We start from the raw sequence: 18,656 nt of genomic DNA on the forward strand, positions 1-18,656 counted from the left end.
CATTCTATTGCGGCCTACACACAATCTCCATATACTTGATATCCTGCTGACCTGCCTACAAGATCTTATCCTGTAAGTCTGTCCCATAGGAGCTCATAGCTACCAAGTGATGTACATGTACCCGTATGTTGAGAGTATCTGCCACCTTTTTCTCTTTACCTTTGAAGTACTTGATCTCAAAATCAAATTCATTGATTGTGTCCAACCATCTAGCATGCATGGTGTTCAGATTCGGTTGGTCAAACAAATACCTCAACCCAATGTGATCACTCATAAGTACAAGCCTCCTGCCAAGAAAATAGTATCTCCACATATTCAATGAATGTATGATCATAGCTAACTCAAGATCATGTGTAGGGTAGTTCTGTTCATGCTCATTTAGCTTCCGAGATTCATAGCATACCACCTGTCCATCTTGCATAAGGACTCCACCAAGCCCTCTCTTGCAAGCATCTGTGCATACCACAAACTCTTTGTCCAGATCTGCAATCTGTAACACTAGTGCATGTGTCAACAACTGCTTAAGTTTTTCAAAGCTAGCCTTACACTCCTCTATCCATTCGAACTTCTTACCTTTCCTCTACAATGATGTGATAGGATAAGAAATTTGTGAGAAGTTCCTAATGAACCTCCTATAATAGTCTGCTAGACCCATGAAAGATCTCACCTCATCCACACTCTTAGGAGCTACCCACTCCATGATGGCCCTTATCTTCTCTGGATCTACTGCAATGCCCTCCTTGGAGACAACATGTCCCAAGTAGTGTACCTCAGTCTGAAAGAAACTACACTTTTTGAGCTTAGCATAAAAATGATGCTCCCTCAACAACCTCAACACTGCTGCTAAATGCTCGGCATGCTCTTCGTCATTTTTAATATATACCAGTATATCATCAATGAACACAATAACAAACTTACTCAAATATGGACACAACACACTATTCATCAAACAAAAGAATGTAGTTGGAGCATTAGTTAAGCCAAATGGAACAACAACAAACTCATAATGCCCATACTTGGTCCTAAACGTAGTCTTGTAAATGTCCTCCTCTTTGATGTGTACCTGATGGTATCCGGATCTCAATTTGATCTTCGATAACATTGTTGCTCCCTTCGGTTGATCGAACAAGTCATCAATCCTTGGAAAAGGGTACCTGTTCTTGATGGTCACTTTGTTCAACTACCTATAGTCAATTCATAATATGAGAGTACCATCTTTCTTCTTCACAAACAATACCGATACGCCCCAAGGTGATACACTTGGCCTAATGTATCCCTTGTCCAACATTTCCTTCAACTGCAACTTCAGCTCAACCAACTCATGTGTGCTCATCCTGTAAGTTTATTTTGAGGTTGGAGCTGCCCCTCACACTAACTCAATAGAAAATTCTACCTCCCTATGAGGTGGCAACTCTGTAATGTCCTCAGGAAATACATCCCGAAACTACTGCAAAACAGGATACATGTTCAACACATCTGCATCCTCAACCTCCTTACCCTTATCACTAGAAATGTGTATTGAAAATAATATACACCGTTTCTCATGGCTACTCTTTGTTTGCATAAATGTCACCATCCTAACTGATGTGGTTTTATTCATACCGTGCAACACTCTTGGTTCCCCATCGTCATCAACACACTCAATGTTTTGTCATAACAATCTACCTTGGTTCTATGAAGATACAACCAATCCATTCCCAACAACATATTGTATGATCTCAATGGTAACACATATAGATGTGTTACAATAGGCATACCATTCAAATCAAATGTGCAAGCTCTTACCTAATGATGAACTTGATTCTTTGCACCTGTAGCCAACTGCACTAACCAAGACTTTGCATGTAATTCCTTACTCGAACCACACTTATCCACCAAGTAAGGAGTAACATATTTATAATTAGATCTACAATCAATCAAAATAGAAATAGCTTGATCACAAATCTTATCATCCATCTCAATGATAGACACATGGTGTTCTTCCTGCCTATTGTCCACTATTGCATAGATACATGGAATACTCTGACCAACATTCCCAACAGTTTGCACCTATTGTACATTATATATCTTAGGCCTTCGACCCTGATGCTAGAGACAATCTCTCCTAAGGTGTTCCTCACCACATGTCCAACCCTCCAACACACCAGTGCCCTCACCTCTATGTGGCTGCTGATATGACCCATGTCCCTATCTTGCTGCATTAAACTTATTTTGCGGTGCCATATTTTATTTCCCATCTACATTCTGAGGCCTTGTTCTCTTAGGATAAAATTTACCTCTACCTTTGTCTTTTCCCTTCCATCCATGCTGAGATTCATTCTTACGCTTTTACTACTCATAGAAATGCTTCAATTTCCCAATGACTTCTTCAAGTGACTAAGGCTCATCATACACAATCCGATCTCTAAATGCTAATGGCAAACCACTGACAAATATATGAACTTTAGCCTTCTCATCACTAAGATACGGTACATACCTCAATAGCTCCAGAAACTTGGTTGTGTACTATTCATCTATCATTGACCCCATATTTAACTCATAGAATTATTTAGCCTTAATGTCGTAGTACCTCTCTGACAAGTACTTCATCCTGAAAAGTCTCTTGAATTCCCGCCAACTCATGTCATTTGCCCTGATGTCTCTAACTTTCTTAACATCTTCCCACCAGATGTCTGCTTTACCTTTCAAGCTGAAGATAGATACTATGGGCTTCATGTTATCTATGTACTCATGCAACTCAAATAATTTGTTCCTCCAAAGTATCCAAGCTTCTGCATCTTCCAGCCTCTTCACATCTCGATCAAAAGTAGGTTGTTTTTCTTTCTTGAATTCATCCGGCAAGTATCCCCTATCATTCTTCCTGTAAGGATGATAGCGATGACAATCATGATGCCTGTCAGAACCAGAACTAGAATAGACATGTACTCATCACCCTTCCTATCCAAAGTGACCATTAACCTTCCATCTCTCACTGTATTGGATCTATCCGACTTATGTCTACCAAGACAGCTAATCCATATGCCCCATTAGTCCCATCCTCATGTCCATGGTTGAACCAAAGCCACCCTTGTAGTTGCAAGTCTGAAAAACTCTAAAGAAGTATGTAATTAACCTTTGCTTGTTTCTCTTGTGCCTGTATGATCCGGCCATTATCTGCCTTAAAACTCCTTATCTCTTCCTTTAAGCTTCTAAGTGTAACTGCCAAATCAGAAGGATTCCCAACACCATAATTTTCTTCAGATTCATAGGGAGAGTCTTTGTAGTCAACTATCTTGCTAGCCATTTGATATTTCTTCTGGCAATGCATAATAAATAAGATAAACCAAATCACAATAAACTGACATACCTTAGTATAGCTTTGGGAGGATACCTTGTCTGTAAAATCACCAAATTAGCGTGATACATGTATAACATAATCATAACAACATATATACATACGAAAATAAATGTATCAACACATAAACATGACTCTAACTAGGGTCCAGTAATCAATGAAAGGCATCAACAATGCATGCTATGACCTCATGCATGACAACAACCATTACTCCATTGTACACATTGCCATATGCAACCAACAATATGCATAAGCAATGCCTAATCAACTACACATATGCATAAACACATGTAGTCAAGCATAAGCGACGATTTCTTGTAATCAACCTACAAGACTGATACATGTAATCAAAACATACAAGAATGTAACCTAATATACAAGGATGTAAGTAGGCGACATAAAATCAACATGTAAGTGACATATAATTCATATGCAACTAGTCACATACTCATGACAAATACACTTCATGAAATCAATATCAAATTCTCCACAACAACCATACTACAACCATAATCAATCATCAAGCTAATTCAACAAGCACATGAAATGCAAATATAAGAGACACACATGAAACTCACATGCATGCATGACCAACGCACACCACTTGTCTGTCTAAGAGTTAAACCATGCTCTGATACCAATCTGTAACACCCTCATCCCACATCATTCCAAGTAACCATGCCAACCGGGGTAAGCATGAGACAAGAGGCTACTATGATCAGATTTGACCTCCTGTGTGACCTTAAGGAAGTGGAATCGATGGAACATGAGACAAAGTCATCCAACATCATCAAAAAAACCCTAAGGAGACAAGTCATCCACCCAGGCAGCTTGTCCGTGGGTCCCACTATTTCTTTGGATCTCTTAGGCCATAGTCACTCTCATGCTATTGGCAAGGGAGCGACCAGAAACCCAAAGTTTCTCCCATAGGCTTGCCTGCCAAATACCATAGACCAAAGTTTCCATTTTTGTGCCAGCGGCCCTGGGATTTAAGCCACTATTTCAGGCCTAGAGCCCAGGCCACTGCCTAGAATGGAGTGATAGCTTAGAATCAGTAAAAATATAGGGAAACAATGATGCAAAAGAAGTAAATTGAAAAAAACCATAACCAGACCCCTACTAGCCATGACAAACATTTCGTCAAACACATCATCAACATGTAACCTATAGGCGTAAACAACATAATTAAGTGTAGTGATCTCATACTTATCTGAGAAATGCTATGAACCATTTTTCCCTCATGTCAATTGCAACACTATTATCTATTAGGTCATAGACACATTATCTATTCATCAACAAGTAAAAACATGTTGAGAGCCATACATAGTTTTGTCATAAAATAAAAATATAACCAACATAATAGGAATAGAAATACCATAAACATATCATCCATCAAAACTTGCATGTACATCAACACATTTACACATGAAAATCAAGGGAATGAATTTCTCATTAATAAATTCAATGAACCAACTGAGATGGGACTACCACGTTCCACCTGACCATAAATTGGCTGAGCCAAGTCTCTCTTCAGCCAATTACCCCCATTCCATATTCCAAGCATGATTGTGGGACTCATACAACACACAAAAAACACTAATCAAGATGGATGCCACTGGAGTTCTTTGCCTACACCCTGAGGAATTTGAGTGCCTCCTAGTCTCTTAGGCTTTACCATGCATCCACAGTCTAATCCAGAGATCACTAGGCCCTACATCGAGACATAGTCTCTAGGATTTGCCGTGCATACCATCCCAGGATCAGTGGGCCCAACAGAGAGAAAATCCACCTCTTGGCTTTACCATATATCCCACCATTCACTGGCAAGGATTCCTAGGCCCACCGAGGCACAAAATCTGGCTTTATCACAACCCACATTCTGGTTCAGGGGTTACTAGGCCAGTGGCTTCATGATCCTCAGTCTGGTTCAGGGACCACTCAAACCATGTGTTTTTCAATTCGAAGATCCACCCCACTTAGCTCTGAACCCAATTCGGCCATCCCAAATAAACCAAATGAGAGAACCCATCTCATCAAAGCTATCATGAAATGGAAAGGCTGGGCTGAAAATACTTCCACACCTGGGGAAACCCATGCCATGGTAGAAAAGAACCACATGCAATCCCATGCATGCCAAATATGGCAAGGAAAATATACACGTGAGTCGATACCTGCAATGAAGCCTGTTGTAGGTGCTTGATCCTACCTTTCCCTACTTTATATTTTATTCCTCTTGACTTCTTTTCTTATCTTGCTCCAACTCCAAAGTACTCCAAGAAATTCTAACTGAGTGAGATAGAGAGAAATAATGAGAGAGCTCTAAAACTCAACCGACAAAAGGTTACTAACTGATCCTCAAAAGCCTTTTATGAATGAGGCCTCTATTTTCTTCATTTTCCATTATTTTCCTTCATTTTCCTGCTCACATGCAACCTTTGACCTTTCACCTCGCTTTTCTCCTAATTTTCATAATAAATGTGCCAAAAATTCCATTTTTCCTTTTCAAAGCCTTAGCCATTGCCTTTCCCATTTTCCTTAGCCGTAGACAACCAAATCAATGTCCCCTAGGATGTCTTTCCCAACATTCAGCTTGGAATAAGTGTCCCATCTATCGTGGTTATTGTTTTTTACTTTTATTACATGGAATTTTCACCAGGGATGTTACAGTGTGTTTAAACCAGCTGGACTTAGGTAAAGTAATGCTTAAGTAGCCTGTCATTAACATGCCCTCTAGAAAGTAATTCCTCTATCATATCTTTCAATAGATTTGCATTAGTTCCAGGGAAAGCTTCAATTTTGTAATGCCTCTTCCACAAACTGTCAAATTTTCCATTTTTTCCCTTTTCCTCATTCCTGGCATCCGATTTCAACACGAGGTCATCAATTTTATAGTCGTCATCTTTCACCCTCCTGTCATGAATTATTTTGACCTTTTCTTGTATTAGCTTAGTGTTGTTTTAAACTTCTTCTCTAGTTTGTTGCAATTGTATCATTTGATTTATCCTTCTCTACACATCATTTGTTTCTTCTTCTATTTCCCGCAATAATTTCAACACTAGAACCTATAGGGAACTAGGAAAAACAACACCAACCCGATAAACCAACTGAAAATGGGACATCCCAATTTACTTCTTGGTACTTACCCTATCAATCCATAAAACATTGATCAACTTCTTATGCCAGTACTTTTTATTCTCCTGCAACAACGTCTTTATGATATTGACTAGACTCTACCAAGCCATTTTCTTGTTGATAATAGGTAGTAGAATGTCCATGAACTATATGATATTTATTGCATAAATCAATGAGATTTTTGGATTTAAATGTAGCAGCATTATCATTAATTATGTTATGAGGACAACCAAACCTAGAAAGAATGTTACCTTCTAAAAATTGGATGATGATTAAATCTGTGGCCTATCTAGATGTTGGAACTGCTTCTATCCATTTGGTAAAATACTTTTATATCTATTGAAATCCATTTGTGTTGAGCTGATGAACTTGGATGAATCTCCCTGATGAATTCCAATCCCCACTAGTGAAGTGGCACCTCCACCGAAATAGGTTTGAGGGGTAAAGGTAACAGTTTTTTCTTACCTTCAAAATTTTTTCATTCATAACACATAGACACTCTTTTATGAACATCACTAAATATTGAAGGCCAGTAGAATCCAACTCTCATAATCTTATTTACTATATTCTTCCAAAAAATATGGCCTCCATAGTCACCCTTATGAAATTCTTACATTATCCTATCTGCCTCATCTTCTAACAAACAATTCAACAATATTGCTCCTCCATATTTCTAATATAAAGATTGACCTAGAATGCAAAATTTAACATCCTTTAATTTGAGAAACCTCGTCTTTGTCTTAGTCAATCCAGGTGGAGCTTGTAAATGCTGCAATACATAAATGATATCTGTATACCAGGGAGAAGAAATGAACCTTTCTGATACCTGTTGGACTACTTCTTCTTCATTGTCTTGAGGAACAACGAAATTGATGTCTAATGCGTGAAAATTTGATTCAACCATCAATTTGGCTAACCCATTCCCCTTTATAAGGTTCATTGGCTTGATCTCAATATCATACTCCAAAATAAAATCCATCCACTTACCTCTCTATCCTTTTGGATCAATCTGAGTGAATATGTCCTTTACCACAACACTAGGAACAAAAGAAATGATGTGAGAATGTAAAATGTACACTCTGAAATCTTTTAAAGCCTTCACCAAGGAAAAAGCCTACTTTTCCATGATGTTATATTTCAAAGAAGCATCCCTTAAACCTCTATTGAGAAAATCTATAGGCTGCTCATGACCCTCCTTATTTTTCTACATCAACACTATTGCAATAGTATGCTCTGAGGCAAAGGAAAAAATAATGAAATACCTTGTATAACAAGGACTAACCAAAACAAGAGCATGAGTTAAGGCTAACTTTACCACACTAAATGACCTTTTTACTTCAACATTCCATTTAATATCACTATCTTTTCTCAACATGTTTTTCATGTCTCTTATGATTTCAGCAAGATTTGGAGTAAACTGCCTCAAAAAATTTATCTTACCAATGAAAGACTGTACTTCCCTTTTGTTCCTTGGGGGATCAATCTTCATGATTTCCTCAATTATTCTTGGGTCAATTATGATGCCATTCTTTGAATTATGTCACCTAGCAGATTACCTCCTTCCTTTCCAAAAAGAGACTTTTTTGGATTCAAAGAGATACCAAATTTCCTACATTTCTCAAAGACAATTTTCAAATGATACAAATGATCTTCATCAGATTTACAAAACATAGTAATATCATCAATATATATAACATTAAACCTATCCTTTTCATCTACAAAAGAAATATCCATTGCCCTCTAAAAATTTCCCCCTACATTCATAAGTCCGAAAGGCATTTTAACATACATGAATGTTCCCCATGGTGTTGTGAAGCTTGTTTTGTCCTGATCATGCGGATGTAGTAAAATCTAGTTGTAACCAAAGAAACCATCAAGAAATGAAATTTTTCTAGAACTAATTACCCACTACACTATGTGATCCATCTTTGGAAAGGGGTAATTGTCCATGAGAGAAACCTTATTGAGGTTCCGAAATTCCACACATAACCTTATCTATCCTGTCTTCTTCCTCACTAGTACTAGATTTGACAACCACTTAGAAAATCTCAAAGGGACAATAAACTTTGCATCATAAATATTTCTCACCTCTTTCTCAATTAAGGGCAACAAAATAGGGTTCAGTATCCTTAGCTTCTTCTTGAAAGGTTTATGATCTTCTTTGATAGAATGGTGTGCTGAATAATAATATTTTCATAGGCCTTGAAGTCCTCGTATCCCCATGCAAAAACATTAGAATACTCCCTCAACATATCAATGTATTTCTCCTTCTTTCGCAGAGGTAGATACTTAGAAATATTTCTAGTTTTTTGCTTATCTTCAGTCCCAATATTATAGTCTTCCACGTCAGACCCAATGGGTTCAATCTTAGGCTTATAAGCCACATCATTAAAATTAAACAATTCCTCTAGTGGAACTAAACCTCTCATAATCACATTGTCTTTTAGCTGCAAAACTTTAGATCTGATTTTATTCAAATCAATTTTATCTCTATCACAGTGAACATTACTACACCCATCAACATGAAAATTAACGAATTCTTCCTTCAATTGTAGAAAATTATCTAGTTATTTGTCACTATCAAAAACTTGCCATATCTCACATTGTCTGGGGCAACAAGCCTATGTTTTACCTTAATCTCATACTTCTTATTCGGATGGAAAGGTATCTTACATGTACTGATCTTGGTGGCCAAAGAATCGGTGAACACATTTTGATCTCTAGGAATCATAGACATATGATATTCTAAAAAACATTGCAGAAAATCTAGGACATCATTTCTATATGCCCTCAATATAGGGTGTTTGTCTGAATACTCACCTTTAATATTCTTAATGATTAATTCTAAATCTCCATATAATGAGATCATTTTGGCTCCTGACCATTTCAAAAGTTGCAACCCCAAAATCAAAGCCTCGTATTCAACAACATTTTTGGTAAATTCAAAGGGAAGTTTATAGGAATAAATTTTTGACCTACCTAATTTTGAGTCTAAGATCCATACATTAGCCCCATCTCCTTCCTTGTTGACTACCCCTTCAAAATCCATATTCCATAAGCCTTCCTCATTATCATCATTTTCTTTTTTAGTCTCCAGCATCACACCTTCTGCTTTTTCTATTTTGCTATCCAACAATACATTCTCTTTCATTTCTTTTTTTCTTTCCCTCTTTTGAGCCTCATCCTCCAAGCATATATCATTATATTGTATAAATGAATCCACCTCTGAATGTATAGAATAAACAGGATAATTAGTTGTCTTATCTTGAATGCTTACCATGTACTTCATGAGATTTTCCCTATATAACTTCCTTCGGTGTCCAAATACCGGGACAGTGGCATATGACATGTCCATTTGCAGCGAGCCCTTCAATTTCGCAACCTAAGACCTAGATAATAGCATACCGTACTTTGGTGGCATGTCATCCACACCCACATCCATGACCACACTCTTAGTTGGAATTTGCATAAGGGTGACACATAAATCCTTTATCAAACCAAGACACTTTACTTTACTAGAGTCAAAAGAAAACAAATCTTTGTATGGTCTAGTTATATCCAACCACAACTTGTCCATGATCAGTTTAGGCATTAAGTTGTGTGAAGAACCCGAATCTAACATGGCATTATGAAAAATCAAATCTTGAATATTAAGGTTGATATAGAATGGTGGCACATTACCTTCATGAGAAATTTATCCCTCAACTTCCGGGCCAAAAAGTAACTTTGGGTGATCATCATTTAAATTCATTGTGTTTGATACTTCTTCAACCTTCAATGCCTTCAGAATTTGACCTTATATGCATCCTTTTTCATCAATTCAACTAATGGGACAATTTTTTTTATTTTTGATATTTCATTCTCAAGACTAAAAGATGATGAACTCTTCTTTGCCTCCTTAATTATTGCATCTTGTTTTTTAGGAATTTCTTTGGAAGAATCAACCTTTGTTTGACTAGTGGAAGGTGTATCAGTCCGACTCTTTTTGGGAGAATTTGTTGGGATTTTTTTTGTTCCTCAAATTATACTACTTGTGGACTTCCATAATAGAATTTTGATAACCCTTTTTGTAGTCTTTTGATTCTGCAGGCATGACATCTTGTTGTGATTGTAAGAACAAATCTTGTTCCTCCTTTGTCAAGAAAATGTTCCCTACTTATTCCTCACCAAAAAGATTAATTTGATCCTCTTATTTCTCTTATGTTGTTATTTTTCTTCTTCTGCATAATTCTACTAGAAAGGAGGTCTGATTTGTTGTTGGTCTATTGGATTTTTTTGGTTTCTTTGCTCGATTTGGATCTATTGTCTTCTAAAGTTTAGATTTATGATTTGAGGACCTCCTTGAGACTCTCTTGCAGCAACTCTATCTGTTAAGGTAATTTTCTCCATCATATTCTCCATGGTTTTAACCAAAGTGTCCAACTTAACATCTGATAATGTTGAATTCTCCTCCTTGATAGTTACTCTCTTATTGGACTTTAACTTAGCTTTCCTGGCTAGTAATTTTGCTTCTACATTTCTTGCAAGCTTTTTCATGTCTTCCAAAGTAGTTGGACTTCTTTCTCTTAATTGGTAGGAAATGTCAGCATCGAATCCATCTAGATAATGAAGCAAGGCCAAACCCGATGGAGGATTTATTTCTACTAGAATAGAGTTATAAGTATTGTTGAATCTATTTGAGTAGTCTTGAACTAATTCACTCAGAGCTCTTCTCAAACTTTCATATTTTGCAAGAATTTGAAGTGGATTCTTCTTTACCTCCCATCGAGAAAGGAAAACTTAATGAAATTGTTGTAAATTAGCAATACTGCATACCTCAAACCTTTTGTACCACTTCCTAACTTCCCCTGCTAGGATTTGGGAAAAAAGACTTAGTTTCACATCATCATCATCTACTTCTTCAAGGTCTGTAAAATCATTCATTTTGTCTATGTGTTTTTGTGTTTTAATTATCTCAGTGCCATGAAATTAAGGTATTTGATGTCCATAGTTTGTTGGCATGCCATTCAAAGGCGCTTGCAAAACCAATGGGGCATATCGACCTACGATGATTATGGCTTGAGAGTTGGATGTACTCACTGAAGTGATTTATGATTAAGGTGGAAAAGGTGAGGAAACTACAATTCGCCGAGTTTTTGTAAAGGGAGGAGTATAGAAAGCAGAAGTATCAGGAGTAGAGCAATGACAAGGTATTAAAGGAACAGTAACTGAGGGAAAAAGATATGTAGTAGCAGTCTGTTGAAATGTGGATGATTTTTCTAAAACCTTATGCAACTAATGAACTAAGTCCTCAAGTTTGTGGAACCGTTGTAAAATATCTTTGTCAAACTTTGAAATACCAATATTTTGTGCATAGATAAGTGGTATTAATTTAGATTCATAAAGTATTTATTTAGACACAAAGGTTTTATATTTAAAAGGATATGTTCAAAAGGAAGATCAAATTCAATGTCCTCAATTGTTATAATACTTTCAAGAAGGGTTTGAGATCTCTGGAGAGGACTATTACTTGCTTGAACTTCTTCAAACTTATTTTTCCTAATCAACTTCTCAGGATCACTTACAACTTTAGGAGGATCAGGATATGGATATTATCTTGTGTGTATCTTTCTATAAGCCATATTTCCAACAAAACTTGTCATAACTAGTTTTAAGCACAACTTTTGGGTGAAAAGTTCAGGCTAATGATTTCTACCTCACTGTCACCCACAGGAAATAGTTTTAAGCCTTTGAAATCAATGTTTACCAAGGAATATTTAGCTTTGGATCCCTAGTATGGTCACCAGAATGTCAACACTCCGTAGTTTTCCTAGGATGAGGAGGAAAATTACAGAGGTAACTACAATCCTCTTTTGGGCCAGAATCTAGCCCTTCTGGCTTAGAGAGGGCTCTCTCACTTAATTTACTCAACAAATATGATATTAGGCTAAATAGTAAGCTCAAAGGGGTTGTTTTTAGAGATATGTTGATGAGAAAAGGAGGAAAGCCAGTGGGCATCGAGTCATGATCAAAATTTGTTTTCTGTTCAGTGAGAAAATGGGAAAATAAAGGGTTTCTCCATAGGGGCGAGGTAGACAACTTTTGTGGTTGTTTTAAATTAAATTATTGAGGAAGGTGAAAGAAGAAAAAGTGAAGGAAAAGCACATTAGAGAATCAAACAATATATGGATTCCAAAATATTGTTCTACCGATGAAAACATATATAACTTGGAAAACCGATCAGAGCATCATTAATGGTGAATTCTGAATCAATCATCTGTTTTTTTCCAAGAAATAAATATTTATATTAAAGGGATGAAAAATACATAAGACAAATCATAAGTCAAAGGATCACAAGCCATGAAAATTGAGACACAAGAATCCATGCAAATCACCTGCTATTCCATTCATTCACTTGCAAGTCTTCAAAATTACAATGCAAAAAGGTCTTCTCTCTAAACTCAACCAATAAAACCTTTCCAATACATTTGATATCCTTATACATCCTCAAATATTTTATCCCCTACTCTAGGTGGTCAAATTCATTGATCAAAACCAACTTTTACCTAAATACATTAAAAAACTAATGCATATACTGAAATATAGGAACTATTTTTCTTACAACCAATCCTAATTTAATACATCATTGACTTGAAAAATTGACCAATAAACACTAGACATAACTCCTAGGATAGTTTTCCATCTATTTACATGCTTAAACCTATTACTAGAAGTTAAAATTCGAACATTTAAGGCAAAATATGGCTGATTGTGTCTGAGCACAACATTTGAGGGCAACACCTGACCATAGAAAACAATTTTCCTTTCTTTGATTGTTGTACACTTGTAAAAACCTGCTGGTGGATGAAATGTTGACTGTGATGAAGGTATCCATGCCTTGTAAACATCAAGAACCTACCAAAAATGTATCTCTCAAGAAACCCTAATATTGTTGCTCAACCTCTGCGCAACACCTGTGGGTAGCAGTTGTCAACTTGTTTTCAAATACCTCAACCAACAAATATAACTTAGTTCTCTTCATCTTTCTCTTAACTTCCCTAACTTCAGCAAGCCTTTTCATCATTAACTTAAGCCTTCTCTTTAGGACTAGGTTATGCACATATAGGTTCTTCACTTGTCTATGCAGAGGCAAAGTCCATTTCAGTTTGTATTTAGCCTTATCAAGGGTTGGAATAACAACCTCTACATGTCCAAACAAATCCAAATTATTCTTATAGTATCTCTCTTCAATTTTATCCACTTGATATTTTGTTCCTTCAATTTTCTTCAGTAGCTCCTCAAACGTTTTTTTCTCATCAAAAACCGCAAGCTACAGAACCTCCTTTTCCTGTTCGTGTACCTTGGTAATAGATCTAGTCTTAGGTCTCCTTGAGTATTGAGTTGGATTTTTAATCTTCTCAACATCAATCACCTCTTTACCCTTGACTTTGGCATCCGATGTCATTGTTTCTTGAGACAATTTAGATCTAAGTTGCATGTTTTCTTACTTCGAATAAGCTATAGTCACTTGTGCCTTGTCTAACTGATCCTTTAATTCCTTACTTTGCTGGTCTTTTTCAACTTGCTACCTGAGCTCAACAATTTAATTTTGGGCCTCTTTTAACTTCTTCTTCATCCTTATGAATGTGGTCATCCCTTCATCTTGCTTCTCCTCTTGCACTTTTTTTTCTCCTTGGACTTGTAGCTTTGTGGATGAGGATCTTATAACCCTGGTTACTGGTATCTCTACTTTCTTAACCCCTTCCTTAATTTCCTTTCCTTTTCCCTTGGATTTGACAGTAGCTGGTGTGGTTTCAACCATAGGAAGGTCTTCATTAGGATGATTTGTTTTCCCTAATATGGTCTTCTTTAGTTTCCTAATTTCTAGTCGCAGCTAGGCTATAACTGAGTGAGCCTCACTTAACTATTTCTCTAACTCCTTGGCTTGATTGTCTTTCTCATCCATAGAACTTGCTTATGTTTTAATTCCATTAGTTTCAACAATTTCTTCAACTGGCTCCTCCAATGGTAACCTCTTGGCAGTTGCCTTTGTGAGTGGCTTTCTTGGCACTTGAATCTCCACTACCTCTGGTGAAAATTGTAGTTTTTTGTCGTTTTTCTTCAATGATTTCTCAACTATTGATGGATATTTATTCTTGATAGAACTCTTAAGGGGTGAAGAAGTAGGATTAGTGGTGGACGAATGAGTATCCCTATGGCTTGATGGACTTCCATCAGATTTCACTGTAAACTTGGATGAGGTTAGAAAATCCTACCATACATGTCTCTTCTTCTACAACTCTTCTAATACCAGCAATTTTATCAATGAGAAATGAAATAATCATGTGTCAACCATGCCCTTCTTCATTCTTACTCTCTCAGCCATCTTTCCTAAACTCCTGAAAAGGAAAAAGGGTAAATTTAGGGTCTTCTTTCCTGAGAAATTCATGAGGAGCCTAATGTGATATTGATAGACCCTGGTGCATAGTCCTTCACACATGAAGTACCTCTAAATTACCTTGAGGAGCCTACTGTATTGTTCCAATAAATAGTCACTAGGCACAATAACACCAAACTGCTGGTCTTTATACTATGGTTTCATGAAATTCTTATAATGCTCCAACTCCAAAGGCATTCCTTTGAACCATTTATCCCCCTCCAAAGGCATTTTTTTGGCTGATGCTATGGTGACTTCTGACACTATGAACTTCAATTTACCAACTTTCACTTCATCTCCATCAAAATTTGGGGAAAAATCTTTGGTTAACTCCACATGATACCCCTGTTTCTTTTCACATAATCTAATGCGACCTTCTTGCTCAAAGGTTGCCTTGATGGTAGGTTTTGAGTTGATAAGTGAGGGATCTTGTGGTTCAAACCTCACAATCTCTCCTCCATTTGTCTTCCTCTTCTTCTCTGGAGTTTCCATTACTAGAAAGCAAGACTCTGAAGACACAAAATGTGGGCTAGGGTTTGATGGTTAATCAATATTGGGACTTGAAGACAAGGCTAAAAATGTTTCTCAAACCTTGAATGACTAAAACAATGCAGAGGGACCACAACTTATGACTCATAATGAAAGGGATTAATATGCTCTATTTTGGTCTATGCGTAGCACCCTAAACACAGTAATAGAGAGGAAAACACTTTAACTGACCAAATGATAGGCTCAAGATGCCTCCAAACTTCTTAAGACCTCTCCAAATTTCACTTTAATTTATAAAATGAACACACTGACAATTTCATGATTTCAAGGCCGGTGGATTGGTGGAAGAGAACATTTTTTTTTGTGCGGAGCACCTTCTATATGTAGTGATGAGTAAATGAGAGAAAAGGGTGCAGAAGATTGATCAAATCACCTCCTAATAAACATGATAAATTATGTTAATTTCACACAAGTTATTATATGTAGAAAAAACAGGGTTTAGAGATTATTTAGTCGATAAAAAAGGGCGAAGATGGGAGACTGTGTGTATGTGTGCTGCCCCTACATAGCAACAGTGTGCGAAATACTATGTAAGTGAGAAACTTGAGGATTCTAACATGGGTTTTAAACTATCAATCGGTAAACTATTTCAGATTTTGACAGAGAAAAAAAAAATCCCAAACGTCACACACACTTGGAAACCACGTTTGATGGAGAAAAACTGATTCTTTAAGTTGTGTGCAACGTTCCCTGCATCATGTGTGCATCAACAAACTGATATTTTTCGAAATCTCTTGGAGATGGAAAAGTTGTTTGAAGGTTGAAAGGTATATTTTCTTTCAATTTTGAGGTTTTGTAAGGAAATATGCTCCCCCTTAGGCAATGATGGTGAAGCAGATAGCAGATGGAAGCATAAAGAAGTATAAGGCAAGATTTGTGGCCAAGGGGTACTCTCATGTTGACGGAATTGATTACAAGGATACATTTGCTCTTGTAGCAAGGTACTCATCCATTAGATCAATTCTTACTCTTGCTGCATAGATGGGGTGGAAGATCCACCAGATGGATGTAAAAACAAGATTTCTCAATGGGGTTATTGAGGAGGATGTGTACTTTGAGAAACCAAAAGGTTTTGATACATTTGATCAGGAGTCTCATGTATGTAGACTCAAGTGAGAATTGTACAGTCTCAAACAAGTGCCCTGTGCGTGGTACACTAGGATTGATAGCTATCTCACTGGTTTAGGCTTCACCAAAAGTGAAGCAAATGAAAATCTATATCACATCTTGCTAGAAGTTAAATTTCTTATTGTTGTCTTATATGTTGATGATTTTATTTTAACTTGTGATGAGTAGCTGATCATATCTTGCAAGGAGGACCTTGCAAGGGAATTTGAAATGAAGGACATGGGTATCATGCACTACGTCCTTGGGTTGGAAGTATGGAAAGGTGATGGGTAATTATTTGTCTCTCAAGGAAAGTATGTGAATGAGATACCACAAAATTTATGCATGGAGAGTTGCAAACCCATGGAGATACCTCTAGTGACCAACTGGAGGAAGGAGGATGCCACTTTAGGTGAGCAAGTGGATGCCACCATTTATCGGAAGCTAGTGGATTCACTCATCTATATTGTGAACACATGACTAGATATGTGTTATGCATTCAACCAGTTGAGTGAAGAAATGGTTAGGACAACCAAATTATTTTCAAAGGAAACTGAGAATGTTTCACGGTACCTCAGAGGCACTACCTAGTTTGGACTATGGTACAAACGGATAGAGGGAGTGAAGTTGTGTGGCTTCAAAGATGCAGATTGGGTGGGGATTCCATTACACTGAAAGAGTACATCAGGTGGAATTTTCATTGTTGGGTTCACATTTTTTTCCTGTTAATGTAGGAAGCAAATATCTGTGGTGCTCAACTCGACAGAAGCATAATACATGGCTTCACGTCAAGCAACATGTAAGGCGATCTATATGAGAAAGATACTTGTTGGACTATTTGGTCAAATGATGGATCCAATTGCAATCTACTATGATAATAATAGTTTCATCAAGCTCTCTGAGAATCCTATATTTCACGATTGATCCAAGCATATAGATATCTAGTATCACCATTTATGAGATTGAGTGCAAAGGAAGATAATGTTGCTACATTACATTACAACAGAGGAACAAGATGTTGAAATTTTGACAAAATCTTTGTCAAGAGGGAAGTTCGAGTTCCATAGGTGTAGGATAGGGGTGGTTGATAATCCCTTTCTTGCCAAGAGGGAGTGTTGAAAAATGCAACAAAAAATTCTCAATTGAATTTTGCCTTGATTAAATTGAGAAAAATCAAATTTCCACATCACTAGACAACTTGGATGCAGTTAACTTGTGTGACATGGCTAGTGTCACATAGTTTACTCTGTAAATTCGAGTTGGAGGAGTTAGATTTTAGTTAAGCAGGTGTGATTTATAATTTGTAGCAAACAAAGTCAGTTATCTTAAGTTGTTTTCAGTTAAACTAGTTCCAACTGTTGGAGGAACCAGTGGAAGGTCAGTTGTGCAGTGGGACTTCAGTCAAAATTAGTGATAATGCATTTAATTGATCAATCAACCCAAAATAGATAGTGCATGAAGAGAATTCAAGTTCATCATCTGTGTTGGATATTCCAAGGCAATGTACCATCAGTTGTATACTAGTCTTGAGTGTACAGGTGTTGCATGCAGTCAGATGATCAACCTTGGGAATTGCGCAATCCATTTTGGAGAAAATCCTAAATAATAGGAGCCTAATTTCTCAGGAATTGTGCAAGGAAATAGGGGCTCAAGCAGAGGTACAAATTGACTAATTATAGGTCAGAGCTTCTCAGTGAGCAAAGAGATATGTTATTCACTTGCAGGTTGTGCTCAGTTGAGAAAATCAATTGTAATACATATTTATTCATTAGATTAATGCAAGTAGGCATTGGGGTTTTTAGCATATTGCTTTCCACAGGAAAAATATTATGTTCATGTGTGTTATTTCTTATTACATGTCCGGAATTTTTGTTCTAAATTGTGAATTAACTTCCGTAGAGCAATAGAGTAGGTTTGTGTCTTATGATTTTGATCAAAAATTCATGAGCGGATGAAAATCTACACCATAATTTCTACAATTTATTTATAAAATATTTGTTATATATTTTCATTTTGTAGATATATGGGCTTCACTGGACTGTCTATATACTAGTATTTGGGTTAATCCCTTCACGACCATCATCTTTGAGGCGTGAAACTCTTCTTAAATTAATTTTG

Source organism: Pinus tabuliformis, chromosome J, assembly GCF_031772625.1.
Source record: "Pinus tabuliformis cultivar Carrire ecotype Pingquan chromosome J, CPIR1, whole genome shotgun sequence".
NCBI lineage: Eukaryota > Viridiplantae > Streptophyta > Pinopsida > Pinales > Pinaceae > Pinus > Pinus tabuliformis.